Source organism: Ictalurus furcatus, chromosome 2, assembly GCF_023375685.1.
Source record: "Ictalurus furcatus strain D&B chromosome 2, Billie_1.0, whole genome shotgun sequence".
In the NCBI taxonomy this organism is placed as follows: domain Eukaryota; kingdom Metazoa; phylum Chordata; class Actinopteri; order Siluriformes; family Ictaluridae; genus Ictalurus; species Ictalurus furcatus.
Window position 1 is genome coordinate 4,395,072 of NC_071256.1, and position 19,065 is coordinate 4,414,136.

The 19,065-nt window shown below is 42.0% G+C and overlaps 1 protein-coding gene across 4 annotated transcripts in view; it reads left to right on the plus strand.

Moving 5' to 3' along the window:
* bach2b (BTB and CNC homology 1, basic leucine zipper transcription factor 2b) overlaps positions 1-19,065 on the plus strand; it is a 107,281-nt gene that overhangs the window by 51,718 nt on the left and 36,498 nt on the right. Inside the window, exon 1 of one of the 4 annotated variants that reach the window (XM_053643959.1) lies at positions 13,704-14,301. The exons of 2 other annotated variants lie outside the window; for them this stretch is intronic. The gene's annotated coding sequence lies outside the window, so the exon portion shown is untranslated. Of the gene's footprint in view, positions 1-13,703; positions 14,302-16,395; positions 16,467-19,065 lie in introns of those variants that run through there. One more of the 4 variants, XM_053643966.1, reaches the window with a different exon arrangement.

Below are 19,065 nucleotides of genomic sequence, written 5' to 3' on the forward strand. Positions count from 1 at the left end.
GAAATGAACGAAGGTAGAGTCAGACGTTAAACTTGTGGCCGTGGAACAAATTCGACTCATTAAAGGCTTCAATAATGTGAAATTCACTGATGAGTCACTCTGAGGGAATCTTGTGTATTGTTTACGATTATGGAAACATGTTGAATTAAAGCAACCTCAGAGGTTTGAGGAGTTTGAGCCAACAGATGCGAAAGGATTTTCTGTATTGAATAATAAGCAGGGTGGGGTTTTAACCTCTAGGCATGTCATGATTCGATTCAATCTCATTCGATTCCATTTGATTCAATTCAATTTGATTCGCTTAAGTTGTGGGCAAGATGTCATTTGGGAAAAAAAAAAACGATTCATCTTGAATTTTCAATTTTCATATCATAGAATCTTAGTAAAACAGGTTTATTAAAGGTTCCTTGGATGGTTCTCTGCTTCTGAAAGGAGTTCTACCCGAAGCTGTCTCTGTTAAGGAAATACTGAAATGTTTCAGAGAGAAGGACAACTCAAGGAGTCCTCGACTATCTTCAAGGTTCTTCAAGGGTTTAACGGTTCTAGCTTTCTAAACCTTTCCTAAAAAGGAAAAACTTTGATAGGGTTCTGCATAGAACCTTTAACGATTCCTCCAGAGAAACAAGTCTGCAATATGGTTCGACACAGAATCTGAAAGAACAGTAGCCCAAACTGAAGACAACCAAAGGGTTCCGCTTGGAATGCTTAACAGTTCAAGCTTCCTAAAGGGAAACTCTTTGTCATGGGGTTCTACCTAGAGCGTTCAGGGGTTCCCCAGAAGGACCGGCCAAAGATATGTATGAGTTGAACATTTTTATCCTAAGAGTGTTCACTCAGAAGAAAGGTTCTTTGGATGTTTAATGGTTCTTGCATTTTAAATAGGTTCTATTGGGAGTCTTGTTCTGAGGTCCTTTAATGATTCCCTCAGAGGAACACGTCTTACAACTCTTTGTCGGGTTCTACACAGAACTTTTAAGGGTTTCGTTTCCCTTTTAAAATAGATTAGACAAACAAAAGGCTTCTGCTTAGATTCAAGCTTCCTGAAGGGGTTCTGATGAGAACTTTTTTTTTTTTTAATGGGAACTCTTTGTCATAGGTTTCTTCATAGACCCCTTAAGGGTTCCTCCAGAGGGACATGCCAAAGAAGCTCTAAATAGTCTAGATATCCCCCCAAACCCCCCTCCTGCAAGTGATACCGGACAACCAAAAAAAAAAACCCCTGTGCTAGACGGAAGGGTGGAAGAGTGTATAATCTTTATTTTTAATAAATGAATGATGATTTGAATTGTTGGCGTTTCCATTGGAGACTCCGCTGGAATAAAAAGGTTCCATCGAGCACGCTTCATCAGGGAACCCTTAAAGCAAATGAAATAGATTTTCCATACTTCCGTACAAAAAACGATTCAAAGCACAACTTCTTTAGAAGAGTGTACTTAAAAAAAAAAAAAGCTTTTACTCATCAAGCACTGTGCCATGAGGGTGAAAACATTTCCATTTCTGTGTTTCCTTTTTTATATATATATATATATATATATATTTTTATCATTTCAATGTTCTTCCTGTTTGCCACATTTTTTCCCCTGGCAGAATGGTTCGCCACTTGCCCTCAATGACCTGAACGTCTCCGTCTCATCCTCTCTAATCACACCCCTTGAGCAGATTTATTCCAGATAATATGATGCTACGAATCTAAATTTGGCATCGCTTTTAACCTGAACGTGACGTCTGGCGGGGGGAGAAAAAAAAAAAAAAAAAACACGTAACGCAGGACCTTGTGCTCCACCCGGATATTCCAGCACCATAAATAATGAGAGATTAGACAAAAACCTCTGGCACGCTTTTTACCTCATGGTTGTTTTTTTTCACCACCTCACCTTCTATCTTGCTATGTTTTATCTTCCTTTTTTTTTTTTTTCCCATGTGTCTTGTCTGATTCATCGGAAGGATTTAGATGGCTAAAAGCAGGAGCTTATGCAAGGAGCTGCTTCCTCCACAAACAAACGCGTGCGCACGTGTGGACGGAGACTCGGCCAGTCTCAGTCTGGCTTTAGCTACAGGGAGTAATTTGTGGCCTGCGGGAGGCTGACCTCGGGCGGGCGCCCTCAATCCAGCACTGGCTGCTGCTACACACACACACACACACACACACACACACACACACAGACCTAGACATACAAGCAAATGTTTAGACTGCTGATTAAACCCTCATGTTCTGTTCACTACTGATTTCTTAGCAGCACTATTTTTAATACAGTGTTAATTTCCATCCATCCATCCATCCATTTTCCATACCGCTTATCCTACACAGGGTCACTGGAAGCCTGGAGCCTATCCCAAGGGCGGAGCCTATCACAAGGCGGGTGGCGCCATGGGCGGGGTGCCAACCCATCGCAGGGCACAATCATACACACATTCACACGCTTCGGACAATTCGGAAACGCCAATCAGCCTACAACGCACGTCTTTGGACCGGGGGGGGAAACCGGAGTACCCAGAGGAAACCCCCGAAGCACGGTGGGATTCGAACGCCCAATCCCGGATGTGCGAGAAAACATACTAACCAGTCTACCACCGTGCTCGTTCTAATACGTTATCGTATCTACAGTAACAGCTAATTCACAGGTACTTATATAGCACGTGCACGACAAACAATAAACATATTTGTTTCGCAGACGTTCCATGACGATAAATGTAACTATAAATGGGTAGAAAGTATTACATGTAGTTCTCGTTGACAAACTGGCTGTGGTATAAGAGGACCATAACTCCTTTGGATGTAATAGCAACTTCCTACGGTCGATTATTTTCCCATCCCACAGTTGGTATCGATAATCCTGGGAGTGTCGATAAGAGATGGAGGGACTATGAAAGAAGTTGAAAAAAAAAAAAAAAAGCGCATTATCGATGTTGCGCTGCTGTTAGTAAATAAATAAATAAATGAATCCGATCAGAGCGCGAGAGTGAGACGCCATGCATCGTGGAGGCGCAGAAAGACTCGGTCAAAATGCTGAGCGATGCAGGACCGCATGTGGATTCCAGGAGGGAACGGAGGCGGGTGGAGACGGGGACGGCCAGATGTAGCGTCTCCAACCGCCGCACTGCTGGTTCACCCGTCTGCAAATAGCAGTGGAATGCGTTTGCCAAACGAGAGGCGTCCTGCCATGCTGTCCACACTGTGGGCTGTCTTTTTTCTTTCTTTCGTTTTTTTCTTTTTGTACTCAGCACACACACACACACACACACACACACACACACACACACACAGAGTCTTAATGAGCTAAACTATCGAGTAATGACCTTTCACAGGCAGTGAAGGGAAAGTCCAAAATGTGTTCAACCAATTCACACACACCACATGCAGGTGTTCATGCACAGTCATCTTAGCACTGTCTTCACTCACACACACACACACACACACATTTACAGAGAGGTAGAATCTGCCTTTCATGCTTTATCACTGCAATTCTGAGGCAATGCTAATGATGCTAATAATATTATGCTATCATAGATGTCGCTAGTTAGTAAGCTGGATGCTAGCTAGCAGGCTGTATGAGCTAAAACCACACCGTTCTAACATCTCTGGAACACAAGGCTAATACGTGATATAAACAGATGAATGATTCAGCGCACTTCTGAAGGATAGCTCGCATTAGTGTTAGCAAACATTACTCACTGATCTCATGCTTCCCTTCATAAAATATTACCTGTATTCATTTGACATGTTACAGTAATAAGGTTTTAGCTCTGTTATAGCCACATATCTGTGCCGTGTTTTATATTACGTATCAAGATACAACTTGACATATATATTTATATATATAATATATATATATATTTTTTTTTTGATATGTCCTTGACTAGCACCGAAGCTTAGCTTTAATAGCTCGCAGCTTCTTTACAGAGCATTTAAAAAATGGCAGGCTTGTCAGGAAGTGGTTTCTTTCAACTCTGACGTGAGGAGAAGAAATGCCCCAGAAGTTCAGAGTGAAAACACCCGTTACTCATGTAAGCAGTGACGAGCGGTTAGCCTGGCTCGCCTGGCTCTCGGTCTCTCGCTCTCATTCTCAGGGGTGACTAATTTAATAAATTAATAGCATGTTGTTTTCCTGAAATGGTGAGTCAAGCAAGAGTGACAGGCTATGATTAAGTTTCGAGGGCCCTAATATAACTAAATGAGATTAGAGGCGGACGCAGAATCACGGCTTTATATTGATGTCTCCGCGTAATGTATGTATTTTTATTTGGTATTTCTGTGTGATTTTAGGAGCGAATCATGTAAATGTGTCCAGCTGAAGAAAAAAAAAACAAAACAATAAAAACCCTCATAGAATTTTGAATGGTTCTAATGGTTTTAGAATGGGAATTGTATTGGTTTTAATGGCCCCGGTGGGTCTCTACGGGTAATTTGTTGCCTTCTATTGATGGCATGTTGCGTCTAGTGGATACTATTAAGGACCAGTAATGGTAATGGTTTTAATGGCGTAGATGATGGTTTGTAATGGTATTTGTAAGGGAAACCATTAGAATTCCTCTGATGGTTTCTATTGGGTTTTTTTTTTCCCCAGCAGGTTGGTTTTGGACTCTCTGTGATACTATAAATGGCCTTATGTAGCATTTACATATTGATATAGTATCTATTTCTATCGAACATGTTTGACATAAACACGACGTTATTCACCTATTTACTTTCTGACTTTCTGAGCTACTATTACCACCCCAAAGTAGTTTTTTGTTGCCTTCTATCGGTGGCATTTTTCGTTTAATGGGTACCATTAAGGACCAATAATAGTAATCGTAATGGTTTTAATGGTTAGCTGATGGTTTGTGATTTCTGTGATGGTTTCTATTGTTTTGAGGTTGTTTTATAATTTTAAATTAATTTTATTTTTTGTTTTAAAAAAACGTCTTTTATACGTAGGATGACTTTGTGCAAGATCAGCAGCAAGAGCTCTTGAAGAAACAGCGTGAGCGATGCGTGCATCGCGGTGCTTTGAAATGAGCAGTGGAGTGGAAAGGTATCTTTTTAATAACAGGAGACTCGTCTTTATCTGCATATCATTGTGTATCATTTCTTTGGCTCTTTTTATGTTTTTAATACCGTGCAGGTGCGTATAGGCGAGTCGTGTTCCTAGAAAGCATCAGCAGTAATGTAATTCAGCTCGGCTGCCTTAGCCGGTCTGTTAATCAAGATATATTCGGTATGTTGCCAGATATGTATCGATTTCCCAACACAGTGAGAGCTCCTGAGTCATTCCACACGTGTCCAAATGATTTATAATTTAGGAATACTAATACTGAAACGTTAAATGTTTTCATATCACGCCAATCACTGACGGTCGATGCTATTAATCTGTTATTAAGAGTTCTTAGATTAATTTTATTTCATTTAAGATGAAGGCGTTTGCTGTGATTGAATGGTTGTTTAATCGTTGTTGAGAAAGGAGTCTCCAGTGGCAGCGCTTTTTGTAGCAAAGCTCTAACTTTTACGTTTTCCACTAACTTGATAATCTGGATTTTATTTATTTTTGGCTTATATACTTAACTGTATACAAGCGAGAGAACAAACAAGATGCTAGTGCAGTCCCACCAGGATTACCAGGATCGGAGGAATTAGCGCTAAATCAAATTAAATCAACTCCACGATATTCGGAATTTTCTACATTTCCACAGACCGTCCGCAAAATTTGGTCCAAGACTCGTCATGTGACATCATCACAACGCACATTCAGCCAAAGCCCTCTTCGATTCACGTTGGCGAACATGAATACAGCCGGAAGGTGTCATTTACCTGCAGACATCACCGTGAAGGACCGAACAATTTCGTGCGATTGCGAATTCACCGATTCAAGTAGTTTTTCGCAAAAAAAAAAAAAAGCACAAAAAAACTCGCAATTTAAAAAAAAAAAAAAAACACACAGAAAAATAAGATTCTTCAGTCTGTTTTCAAGCCGCGTTTACTCATTCCAAGCTTTAAATTGATTCAGAATTGGCCGATACTTCTCGAGAAATAAAAATGCTTAGAATTAGAAATGACTAGCTGCTAATAGAAGACGAAAACCACAATTTCAAGCTTGGAATGAGTAAAAATAAATAAATAAATAAATAATAATATATTCAGTTGAGTGCAAAAGTTTACACCCCCCGCACTGTAAAGCGTGAAGTCACGTGAACTTATTTGTTCTCGTTAACTGCAATTTATCCAAAAGTTTTTATAACGAACTCAAGTTTATATGGTTTCAAAAACGAAACTTCATTTAATCCATTGTCTTGAAACAAAGGATATCTTTACTCACGGGTTTTTTTTTTTATATATATAAAGGTAGCAGACGAGCTTTCGTTTCTAAATTTAATCAACTCGAAATGTCTTACAGTGTATGTCTTCACATTAATATATATATATATATATATATATATATAAAATCAAATGGCTAATATTTGACCATTTTTGTTACATATGATAAAAAAAAAAAAAAAGGAACGTCTTAGCTACCCGTCACACTGGATGTCTCAAACGTTAAATACAGTTGTTCCTAAGGGTGTGCAAACTTTTGCATTTCAAATTTAGAGGCAGTCCTTCTTCTCAAAAGCCCTTTGGTTCGAATACTGTTCAACGACAAGAGGTACAAATAACAACGTCGTATTTTTTTAAGCCAGGACTAAAACGCTTGAGAAATAACATATAAAATAAGTGGATTATTTTTTTATGATGTTTTCATCTCCTATCATCACCTATATACAGGGTTTTTGGGTTTTTTTTGTTTTTTTGGGGGGGGGGGGGTCACGTTGAGACCAGAAACGCTTGATTTTGAATTTATAACAATCTCCAAATAAAAAAATACTCGATCGATTTGCATATACTATGCATATTTGCATATATTTGCATATGTTTGCAGATATTTTCACTCATAATACGGTTTTATTTAAACAGCTACACCTGATATTGACTTCATTTCCTCTTGTTGTGTTGAGTCAACTGTTCTCAATCAGTTGTAGGTAATATAATTAACCTGTGTGTGTGTGTGTGTGTGTGTGTGTGTGTGTATGATTCTCACCTTCAGTAAGGAATTTTACAAGCTGAACATGAACTGGGTCTCACATTTGCATAACCCAGATATAGAAATAAGGCCATCTCCATCACTTTCGTCCCAAACGTCCCCCACTGAACAGGAAACGCACGCACCATAACAAAGCTGATAGTGGGCTGAGACCTCCTACGTGACTGAGGTACTCATGAAGGTTACACTTATCTAAATAATTCCATTGTGCACACACACACACACATATATATATATATATATATATGTATGTATGTATGTATATGTGTGTATATGTGTGTGTGTGTGTGTGTGTGTTTGACAGAGAGAGTTTTCTCCTCTTGTTATGACTCATACATAACTCTCATGTGTATGTGTGTGTGAGTGTGTGTGTGTGTGTGCATGCTAAACCCCAAACCCACAGTGTTTCTCGGTTGCGCAGGTCGGAATTCTAACCTTTTAATCGGTGATGGTGTTCACTCAGGCACACACACACACGCACACACACACACACAATTAAAGTAGGTTTGGTTTATTTGTGTCTTTTTCTTTAATTATTTATTTATAGAATAGCGTTATTTAGGGTTTGGGTTTGGGTGGGGGAAAAGGCTGTACTGCCTCTTTAATCTGACCTTTTGATGTGACCTTTGATGTGATGGAGGCGTTGAACCGTGATGAATTTTTAGCAGATTTTGAACCCCGTTGTACTCGTGTCCGATTTCTGTCAGACAGCTGTGAGTCATGCTGGAGGTGACGGATGAATGTCGATGTGGAGAACTCATCACGGTGCTTACATTTGACACATCAAATCGACGAATCGTAAATCGTAGCATCGTGGGGTCACAAATGAGGACGCGCGCCTGGAGTGTGTCCGAGTTTATCCGTGTGGATTTGATTGTGGAAATCGCGGACACAGGCCATGATGTTTTGACAAGGAGCACGGTGGCTTAGTGCTTAGCACCGTCTGCCTCGCATCTCCGGGGGTCGAGGGTTCAAATCCCACCTCCGCCCTGTGTGCACGGAGTTTGCACGTTCTCCCTGTGCTTTGGGGTTTCCTCCAGGTACTCCTGTTTCCTCCCTCAGTCCAAAGACATGCACTGTAGGCTGATTGGTATCATCTCTGACGATTCTCTTCTTTACACAGTCGCTCAGTTTTGGTGGATGGCCTCCTCTAGATGTAGTCATGGTTGTATTTTCTTCTTCTTCTTCTTCTTCTTCTTCTTAATCTTCTTTTTGTCCGCAATGGATTTTAACATCGCTTTGTGGACCGTTCAAAGGTACAGTTTGAATTCTGCTGGCATCATTTGACACTTGAGATAATGATGTGACTTCTGATAAGAATCTTGCACACAATCTTATGCAATCACACAATAATTACGCAATAATCTATTATCTGGATTGTTTTTTTGTTTTTTTTTTCTTCCCATGTGAATATTATGATTCAGTTCATTTCATTCCCACTTTCTAACACGATAAAACGTGGAAAAGTTCAAGCCCGGGGGTGAACACTTCAGAGAATCAGCCAATCGTGTGGCGGCAGCACGATGCATAAAATCACTCCGATACTGTACGTGTTCATGTCAAACACTGAAACGAGGGGGAAACGTGCGCCTTTCCTGTCCTCCAAGAACAGGAGTTACAGTCGGCGTCCAATCTAGAGAGTTGAAGATTGGAAAAACATCACCTGGTCTTTTTCCAATTTTCGTCTTTAGTACAAAATGTAACACAAGACAAAGTGGGCACTGCTGTCACGTGACATTACTATCAAGTAGGAAAGAGATTTGATATCTACGGGTAATTACGGGCTACAAATGGTTAAAAAAACAAACAAACAAAGGGTTCTTTAAGTCTGGGAACTTGGTACATGAGCGATCCGACTTGTCTACCGTCTGAAATTAGTCGCGTACAGGGTGTGACTGGTCTGCGCTAATCCTGTTGGCACGTTTGCAGCGATTCAGGTAGGGCATTGCCAGTGATCTCAGGCCTCTGTCACAACACGCTGTAGCCATGTTGGTCTAAGTCCTGCGGTTTATAAAAGCCGTAGCTGTCCAAAGGAAGCTTTCGAAAATAGTTTTATTGAAAGAGGCTTAGTGATGAATGTAAGGGTTTTTGTGTGTGTGTGTGTGTGTGTGACGGTTCAGGGGCCATAGGAAGGTCTAACAATGAACAATGAGCCTGAGCACTGTTTCAGGATGAGGTTATTAAAAGAGCTTTAATCATACGTTATTAATATTGATATAAACGGTGAAAATGAACGTTAACGGCGCTTCCTTTCACTTCTTTGCTCGTATGAGTTTGTTTTTTTTTCTTTAAGCGGGTTCTTATCGATGGCCTTGTTCGTATATCTGGGTTATGCAAATGTGAGACCTAATTTATAATTCATCATATGTTCATCTTAGTGGAGGTGGGAATCGGAGGCACTCACACTACCACTCACACTTGCAAAGCCTTTCTATATAGCGTAGAGTCCACGAGCCAAAAGTGTCGTTTCGTTATGGGGGGGAAAAAAAAAAACAAAAAACAAAACTTGGCCTAATTATATTCATCATATAAGGATTGGCGACCTTTTTTTTTTTTTTTTTTTTTTTTTTTTCGAGGTCATAAGTGTCACTTGTTATTATTGTGCCTTCTGGGAAACATGTAAATATGCTATGTAGCTTCTGAAGGGCAGTACAAAATGGAAAAAAAATAAAGATCTTTAAACAAAATCATAACAATTTACGCCGATCGTCCTGTTCAAAAGTTTACACCCCCCCCCCCGGCTCGTAAGGTATCGTGTCGCCTTCTTGTGCATCAGTGAACGTTTGCACTTTTCGTAACGGTTTAATAGTGTACGGGTCCCTCGGTCGTCCTCGGTGTGAAAAGACGAATCTCATCATAGAGCCGCTGTTGGAAAAGGGCTCAAACATGCAGAAGATGCTGGAAAAGTAAAGAATGTGCAGGACCTGGAGGATTTTTCTGAAGAACAGTGGGCAGTTTAACTGCTCAGGACAAACAGAGGGACTCGTGAGGAACTCTCACAAAACATCATGTCGTTGATCATCCAGGTAACGACGCACAGTATTAAGAATCGAGGGTGTGTAAACTTTTGAACTCGTTCATTTGTGTGAATTCACTTAGTAGTGTGTCTTATGGACAGTGACTACGTTTACTTCACGTTTACGTGCTGTACGTGCTAATAGACGACTGCTTGAAGCCGTGGGCTGAGTCCCAAACCGCGTACTTACCGTCTATACAGTAGCTGATATACGTGTATTTCTCCAACTATATATCGGGCAAGTACGCGGTTTGGGACGCAGCCGTGCTCTCTTGTTTGCCGTCAAACGGTCGAGCGCTGCCGTGTGTGTACGTGTCCTGTCGTAAAACGCGGTGAAAACCCTCACACGACGTTAATAGCGTGATTAAGGTGTGTACGTGTCTGTAACGCGCCTCAACCAGGAATACTCCACACGTCTTAATCCGATTCGTGTTTACTTCGAGTATGACTTCAGTCGGATTAAGGTCATCGATAATCTCCGTTTACGTGCTAGTTTCCTAATCAGGGTATCGTCTTAATCGGGTTCATATCGGATTATTGCTGTCCACGTAAACGTACCGATGTATATGAAAACATCTGTTACGTGAAATAGCTCATTCACGGCAGTACTCGATAAAAAACAACGCGCTGTTTACGATCCCTCTTTTTTTTTCTTCAATCGACAAAAACGGACATTTTGCAGATTCCGCAAGGCGTACGCAAACGTGTGACCTCGACTGCAAGCGAACAGATTCGCTACCCTTTAAAAACAATAAGCCCGCGGGATATTCGGAGAGATGAACGACGAATAAGTTCAAACAACTGTTTGTTTCTAATACAGCCGTTATCATCAGTATCCTTGTGGTCGAATCCACCACAACAAGGATTTGCGAGCTAAAGCCCTGAGCCTCGCCATCAGATAACGACGCTCTTCAGACATATTAAACAAGGTTTCACTAGCACTGGCTTTGCCGCGATGAAAAAAATCTTTGATATTTGACTCATCACTTATTTCCAGAAGGATTAAAAGGATTAAACGAAGATACACCAAGCCCTCGCCAGACACCGCATTCCAGACGGTACATAAGCGAGTGATTATTAAGGTGTGGTGCTCGTATTCGTGCACAAAGCTGAGGGTTTTAGCGGAAGAAATGATAAGAAATCACTGGCTTTGTCTTATCTGATAATTATGGGATTTGAACTCGCACCCTTTTCGTCACTAGATTCTTAACCAGTGTCCTGACGCTGCACTCGCGCTCCATTGCGGCTTCTGTACGTACGTTTCGCTAAGTCGGTTTACCTGGAGCGTTCTCCCTGTGAATGAGTTGTTACCATAGAAACGATAACATTCTCACCTTCCACAGGTCCTGACCAATCAGATTTGAGAATTCAACAACGCTGTGATACACGTCTTCGCGGTTCTTACGGGCTAATGATTAGTGAGCTATTCATGCTTGTTTTCAGGCCTGCAGCTGAGAAAACAATTCTTCATTTTCATATTTTTATGTTCTGCTGCACACAGTCCTGCTCACACACACACACACACACACACACACACACACACACAGGCGTGGGCGTGTACTTGTAGGCGGTTTTATGTGTCACTTCTTTCCTATGGGGAGATTTTCCATCAGTCTGTGTTTCCTGTGCTGGGGTTTGAGGTTTGCGTTGTATATGCAGGAAAATCTTATTACTTTTTCATGCATCCATCCACGTTAGATTTTCTGCATGCCCGAAATGCGTCGTGGTTGTAATGCACGCAAGAGTCGTGCAAGTGCAAGTGCACGCCTCAGACACGTCAATCACTGCTCCTCTCTTTGCCCTAGCCGAGTCCTCGGGTTTGAACATTTCTTGAAAGGGAAAATGTTGCTATTGTATGTTGTATGCAGGTATCCTTGTGTGTGTGTGTGTGTGTGTGTGTGTGTGTGTGTGTGTGTGGGTTTTTTTGCTGGAGAGGCAGAAAAACAAACCTGCTCACGGTAAGGATTAGCTTTGTTGATTGCTGCTGGTTTTGAAGACCAGATTAGACTGCTTCCTGAATGCTCAGCCTTAAGGCAAGAATTGTTTAAGAGCAGTAGCAGCAGTTTATGAACCAAAGCGTGAGAAGAATGCGTGTTGTTTTTTTGGGTTTTTTTCTTCTCTCTCTCCAACTTCTGTTTGGATTCGCCTGAGATTTGAATAAATCGGCCATTCGAGGAGTCAGTCAATCAGTGCCGTGACTGATGGGTCACGTACTTAAAACAGTGGCCCGTGTGGTCTTAGAATGAGTCTATAGTGGTTAAACATTCCAGCCTGTGTGTGTGTGTGTGTGTGTGTGTGTGTGTGTGTGTGTGTGTGGATCTGCAGACCCAAGAGATCCAACTAAGATTCTCTCTCTCTCTGTCTCTCTCTCTCTTTCTCTCTCTCTCTGTCTCTCTCTCTCTCTCTCTCTCTCTGTCTCTCTCTCTCTGTCTCTCTCTCTCTCTCTCTCCTCTCTCTCTCTCTCTGTCTCTCTCTCTCTCTCTCTCCTCTCTCTCTCTCTCTATCTCTCTCTGTCTCTCTCTCTCTCTGTCTCTCTCTCTCTCTCTCCTCTCTCTCTCTCTCTGTCTCTCTCTCTCTCTCTCTCCTCTCTCTCTCTCTCTATCTCTCTCTGTCTCTCTCTCTCTCTGTCTCTCTCTCTCTCTCTCCTCTCTCTCTCTCTCTGTCTCTCTCTCTCTCTCTCTATCTCTCTCTATCTCTCTCTGTCTCTCTCTCTCTCTCTCTCTCTCTCTCTCTGTCTCTCTCTCTCTGTTTCTCTCTCTCTCTCTCTCTCTGTCTCTCTCTCTCTCTGTCTCTCTCTCTGTGTCTCTCTCTGTCTCTCTCTCTCTGTCTCTCTCTCTACTCTCTCTCTCTCTGTTTCTCTCTCTCTCTCTCTCTCTGTCTCTCTCTCTCTCTCTCTCTCTCTCTGTCTCTCTGTCTCTCTCTCTCTCTCTCTCTCTCTCTCTGTCTTTTTTATAAAGCCCAAAATCCAGCTATGTCTCTGGGGGCTTTACAGATCCTTAGCAACTGACAACCCCCAAGCCTTGGATCATCCACGAAGACAAGGATGAAATTCCACAGAATCCCATTTTGGTGAAAAAAAAAAAAAGGAAGAAACCGCTGGGAGGGAACAGTTCCGCTTTTGTGGGCATAAACGGAAATCAGTGATGAATTTTTACATTCGTGTTTGGCACTCGTAGTGATACTACCTCGTAGCGCCGTAGTCTCTGGTTCACTGGGGTCTCCGGTCTCACGTCCCGAAAATGTGTGCCGGTAGGTGGATTGGCTGTTTTTAAATAGTCCCTAGGTGTGAATGTGTTTATCCACGTGATGGACTTGTGTCCCATCCAGAGCGGGACTATTATAGACTACATAGGCTCCTGATCTACCACAACTCTGACTTACTTTAAATCAAATCAAACCAAATCCAGGCGTATACCCGAACAGTCGTGAGTGAAGGGTCTTGATCAATGGTTCTGGAAGTCCTGAGAGTTGAACCCATCTATCTCTGGTCAGAACCTGAACTTCTAAATTCATTCATTCGGTTTCGAGTAAGAACTTTCATCTGGGTCAGGGTCAGGGTCGTGGTGGATCCAGAGCCTATCCTGGTGGAGTCGATCCTGCGAATACGTCCCAGATAGGATCCCGGACCCATCACAGGACACCATTCACACACTCAGGGGCAGTTTAGAGTCTCCGACCCATCTACCGGGATGTTTTTGGATGGTAAGAGGAAACCGGAGAACCTTCCGGAAACCCGCGGCACACGAGAGCTCAGGCCGTGAAGTTGTGAGGCATCGATGCTACTTGATGTACACCTGCTTACTCCACTATCATTAGTGTTCAAAAGATAGCTCCACTGTTAAGGATGTGTGGTGTGTGGTGTGTGTGTGTGTGTGTGTGTGTCACATGTTCTGACTGTTACCATGTAAGCCCAGCGTATGAGTCATGCTGCTTTCTGACCTACAAATGTGGGAAGTCATGATTCACCCGAGCTGCTTTTAACCATCCCGGGGCCAACTTGCCTTCCTCCCCACCACACAACACACACACACACACACACACACACACACACACGACACACACTGTGACACCAGCAGGCTTTTCATCATTCTCTGTAGGAGCTTTAGTGTGCACTCTTGTGCTCGGCTTGATTAAAGGGGCAGCATGGACTTTTTTCTCACTCACATCTGGAATGTCTCAGCTTTCCCAGAAGCCAATGCTTTAACCGGAGTGCATGTGTAACTTTCCGAGGTAACCGCACATCTCTCTGTCTGTCTACCTGTCTGTCTGCATGGTTATGAAGCTAACAAAGGAAGTGGCCTTGTGTTCTGTGATGTGTGTGTGTGTGTGTGTGCACGTCGAAGACGCATCCGTAGCCGTGCTGCGTCGTCGACTGAGATCTAGAATCTTTTTTTTTTTCTTTCGCATAACGCTGTGTTACGTAAAATTCTCAATGTGCAACTTTCGCGAAACGTCATCATGGTCTGTACCGTGTCGGGATATCGTACCGTCTGTCAGCTGCAGGTAACGAATTGAACGAGATAATATGTTTCTAGCCATACTTGAATACATTGTTTACCTTTTAAAAATGCATATGCATATGCATAGGTCCATGCTGTAGAGTTGAAGAGTGCTCGTGCGTTTGGCTCGGATACGCCGTGTCCGCCGAGACGAAGTGCAGACGCTGAGGTCTTTCCTAGTGACTAATCCTGTGTGTGTATTTACAGACAGTGTGTTTGATGACCACATATTTTGTACTCGGTCACACACAACTCTGATTTGAAGGCGCTGCAGTGGATGCTGTTTGTGGTTGGGGTTCGTCTAACTTTCTGTCTGTCTGTCTGTCTGCCTGCCAGGAAGTGTCTGTCTGTTCATCCGTCCATCCCGTCTATCTACCTAACTATCTAAATCCATCCCATGTGTCTGTCCATCCCGTCATCGGTCTGTCTGTCTGTCTGTCTGTGTATTTACTCGATTTATCTAACAGTCCACCTGACTCTAGATCTGTCTATCTTTCCATTAGTATGTCTATGTATCTCTTTATCTCTGTTCTTTGGGTACATCTGTTAGTGTGTCTGTCTGATTCTGTATCTTTGTATCAGTGTGTCTGTTATTCCATCGGTCCGTCTAGGTATATATGTACATATCCGTCTGTCTGTCTTCATACCGCTCGTCTTCTGCTAGTCATACACAGTCAAACCAGTATTTATGGTATTTGTCTTCCTTCGTGATATCCAGTTTCTTTGTCTGACCAGTAATCGCACAGGAACGTGTAAGGAGAGCCGATTCGTAGAACAATTCAGGACGCTTCTAGTAATTGCGTAGTTTCGATACGGCACGCACAGGCAACCAAGGGCAAATGAAGCTTCACCGATGAATATTTTATCGTCTCAGGAGAAATGGTGCTTGCTCATCCCATTCACAGTGGTGCAGGCAGACGATCTGATTGATTTTCACCCCAGGAAGGGGCTCGGGACTTGTTTCGAGCTGACGCCTTGGATCAAGAGCGAAGGCGTTAACAGACTCCTTGTTCTCTGCTTTAGTTTGGGCAGCCTTCAAATTTAGACCGTACTGACCCCGTTGACTTGATTCGTGTAAGTTCAAATCTCTTTAAGTCGCTGCAGGAACATCTGATTGAAGTTTCAAGACGCAACCGAAAATGAGCCGGACGTCACGTCTCCTTCTAGAGCAGGTCACTTTATCGCTGCGCGTCTCACCTAAAGATTACGGATCTGTTTCGCTGGTAGTTCTTAAATATAATATCGCAAACCTCCAGTCAGTCGGGTAGGACACTGACCGCTAAACCACGACATCCTGTCGGGCTAATTCTCAAGAACTCACCATCATGTCCTCCGCTAAAAATAGCCACCTGCTGCATACTTACCATCCCTAACACGAGGCCTGCGATGACTGAACGTATATCCGATGGATCGGTAGAACGTATCCGGAGCTCAGCCTTATTGCCTTATCATAGTGTGCACTAATTTTGACAGGAAGACCTTGACAGTACCTAGTCATCTCAGAATAAGGTCAAAACAGTGGCTTTTTTTTGATCAGAGATCCCATTTACGCACTTGTGGTCGACTATCGTGAAAAGTCGTCTGGGGTTTCGAGCTGATGAGCGCTTTTCAGTTGGCGTACACTCAGCTGGTTGCGCATTCAGCACACAGGAAGGATCAAGAGAACGATATACATCACCCGCTGATCAACACCATGACGCAATCAGCTGAGGATCTGAGGAACACCCACACGAGCTTGAGAGGGCTGCTTCTTGGGCACGAAACAAAATCATAAAGCGCTAAATCAGAGTGGCGACGCTGAGCGCCGTGTAGATAACCTAAACACTGACATCATCGGCTGATTCTATGGCCAACCTGGAAAGTCCCGGTGAAATGTGAAATAAGAAATTCAATCAAGTGAGTTCCTCCTCCTCCTTCTTCTTCTTCTTTTTTTTCTCTCACTGCCACTCTATTTCTTACTCTCACTTCCTTTTTTGGCATAGTCTCTCCATAGAAAAATAAACATTTATATATGTACTGTGTGACGGTATGATTAATGCATTACTGTTATAGTAGTCTAGATGATGTCATAAGAAACCATCCACACAGCTACATCAAACAAAAAATGGTACAACGTTCAAAAAATAGTTATACATACGTGAAAATCGCAGAATCATCTGTCTGTCTGTCTATCTATCTATCGATCTATCTGTGTGTCTGTCTGTCTGTCTGTCTATCTTTCTGGGTGTCTGTCTGTCTGTCTATTTATTTATCTATCTGGCTGTCTGCAGGTCTGTCTATTCTGTTGGTCTGTCTCTGTTTCTTTGTCTGTCCACCATCCATCTGTCTGGCTCTGTATCTGTCTATCTGTCTGTTTAGTACTCTATGTCTGTCTGTCTGTCTGTCTCTATGTATGCATCAGTCTGTCTGTCTGACTGATCTCTCTATCTATCTTACTGTCTAGCTATATACCTGTCTGTCTATCTTTCTACCTGTCTGTATCTGTATGTCAATCTGACTTATCTATCTATCTATCTATCTATCTGTTGCTCTGTCTGTCTGTCTGTAAGACTGTCTGTGTAACTTTCCATTGGTCTGTCTGTCTTTTTGTCTGTCCATCCATCCATCTGTCTGACTCTATATCTGTCTATCTGTCTGTTTAGTACTGTCTGTCTGTCTGTCTCTATGCAAGCATCAGTCTGTCTGTGTAACTGATATGTCTATCTATATAACTGTCTAGCTATATACCTGTCTGTCTATCTTTCTGCCTGTCTGTATATCTGTATGTCAGTCTATCTGACTGATCTATCTATCTATCTATCTCTCTCTCTCTCTCTGTCTGTCTGTCTGTCTGTCTGCAAGACTGTCTGTGTAACTTTCCATTGGTCTGTCTCTGTTTTTTTGTCTGTCCATCCATCCATCTGTCTGACTCTATATCTGTCTATCTGTCTGTTTAGTACTGTCTGTCTGTCTGTCTCTATGCATGCATCAGTCTGTCTGTGTATGATATGTCTATCTATATAACTGTCTAGCTATATACCTGTCTGTCTATCTTTCTGCCTGTCTGTATATCTGTATGTCAGTCTATCTGACTGATCTATCTATCTATCTGTCTATCTATCTATCTATCTATCACTCTGTCCGTCTGTTTGTTATAAAGAAACACAAGCTATTTTGCTTCTGTGCTTTTCACTGCAGGCAGTATATATCAGGACAAGTGCTTATTTGCTGTGGTGGATTTTTTGACCCACAGTGTCGCATGGCTTCAGCTACAGAATCACAGCTGTTCATCACTTGCCGCAAACACGGCGCTTGACTTCACACGCTTACTAAAGTCACAGCTGGCTCTTTGCCATTTATTTAATCCAGGTCTGAACCTTCTAAGCAGAAATCACTGTACTTGGCATGCTGACTGATTCTGAAATAGCAGCAGCTGTCCATTGACAACAGCGCTGCAGAAAAAAAATGTAGCCATTAAGGTGAATAATATTCTCTCTCTCTCTCTCGCTCTCATTTGAGTCAGCACCGGTGCTCGGCCTGCCAAGACGCTGCTTCAGCAGGGCTTTAATGATCGTTTATGAATATACTGTCATGATGCCTGGCCAGTTTAATGAAGCTTTGATTAGTCTTTGAGTGGGTTTATTGTTGTATACTGTTGATCGACACTCTGGCTTCAGTCAGAAAAAAAGCTGTGAGGGAAAAATGTTTGCAGGGAACAAATGTCAAAGCGTGTTTTTTTTGGGGTTTTTTTTTTCCTTTTTTTTTTTTTTTTTAAACAAAATTTCCATTTTCTTGTCCCTGACCTTGTAATCTCTCCTGACCTTTAAGAAAATGAGAGCACTGGTTTGGCGTGTGGGTGGCAAAGCGGCATAAGAAAGCAAAACAATGGAAAGATTAAAACAGCCACGATGAGTTCACTTCTCACTAAAGTGAATTTTGTAGCTGTAATTAGTGCTGAGCATCATTTCCTCAGATTCATTACACCCTGAAACACGTCTCATGATTTCCCTGGCTGGTTAGCTATAGGAGAGTTATCCGGAAACCTGGAAGATGTCCAGAGAGTTGTTTTCAGCATTATTGCTGTAAAGATTCATGTTGTTCATTAGACCATGCAATGACCACAGTCATCATAGTACTCAGGGATTTGATTGATAGCTATGGATGTAGCTCAGCTCAGTTGTTGCTATTGTTGAAAACTGGAATGAAACAGCAAAAATAGCATATCACATCACAGCATAAAGGTTTGCTAATAAACAGCCAGCAAAACAGTAGTGTTGCTTTAAAAAAAAAAAAAAAATCTTTTCGTGTAATAAAATTATTGTGCACTGAAAAGCATATAAAAGCAATTCAAAATAAAAATCTTGTTTTTTGTAATCGTAACATTTTACGGTTTTGAAGATTCAGTACAAAATATTAAGCGCTCATCAGAGTTTGTAAAAAAAAAAAATTAAAAAATAAAAGCTAAATAAGTAAATAAATATATTGATACAGACAGTGTATCACGGTATTAATATTA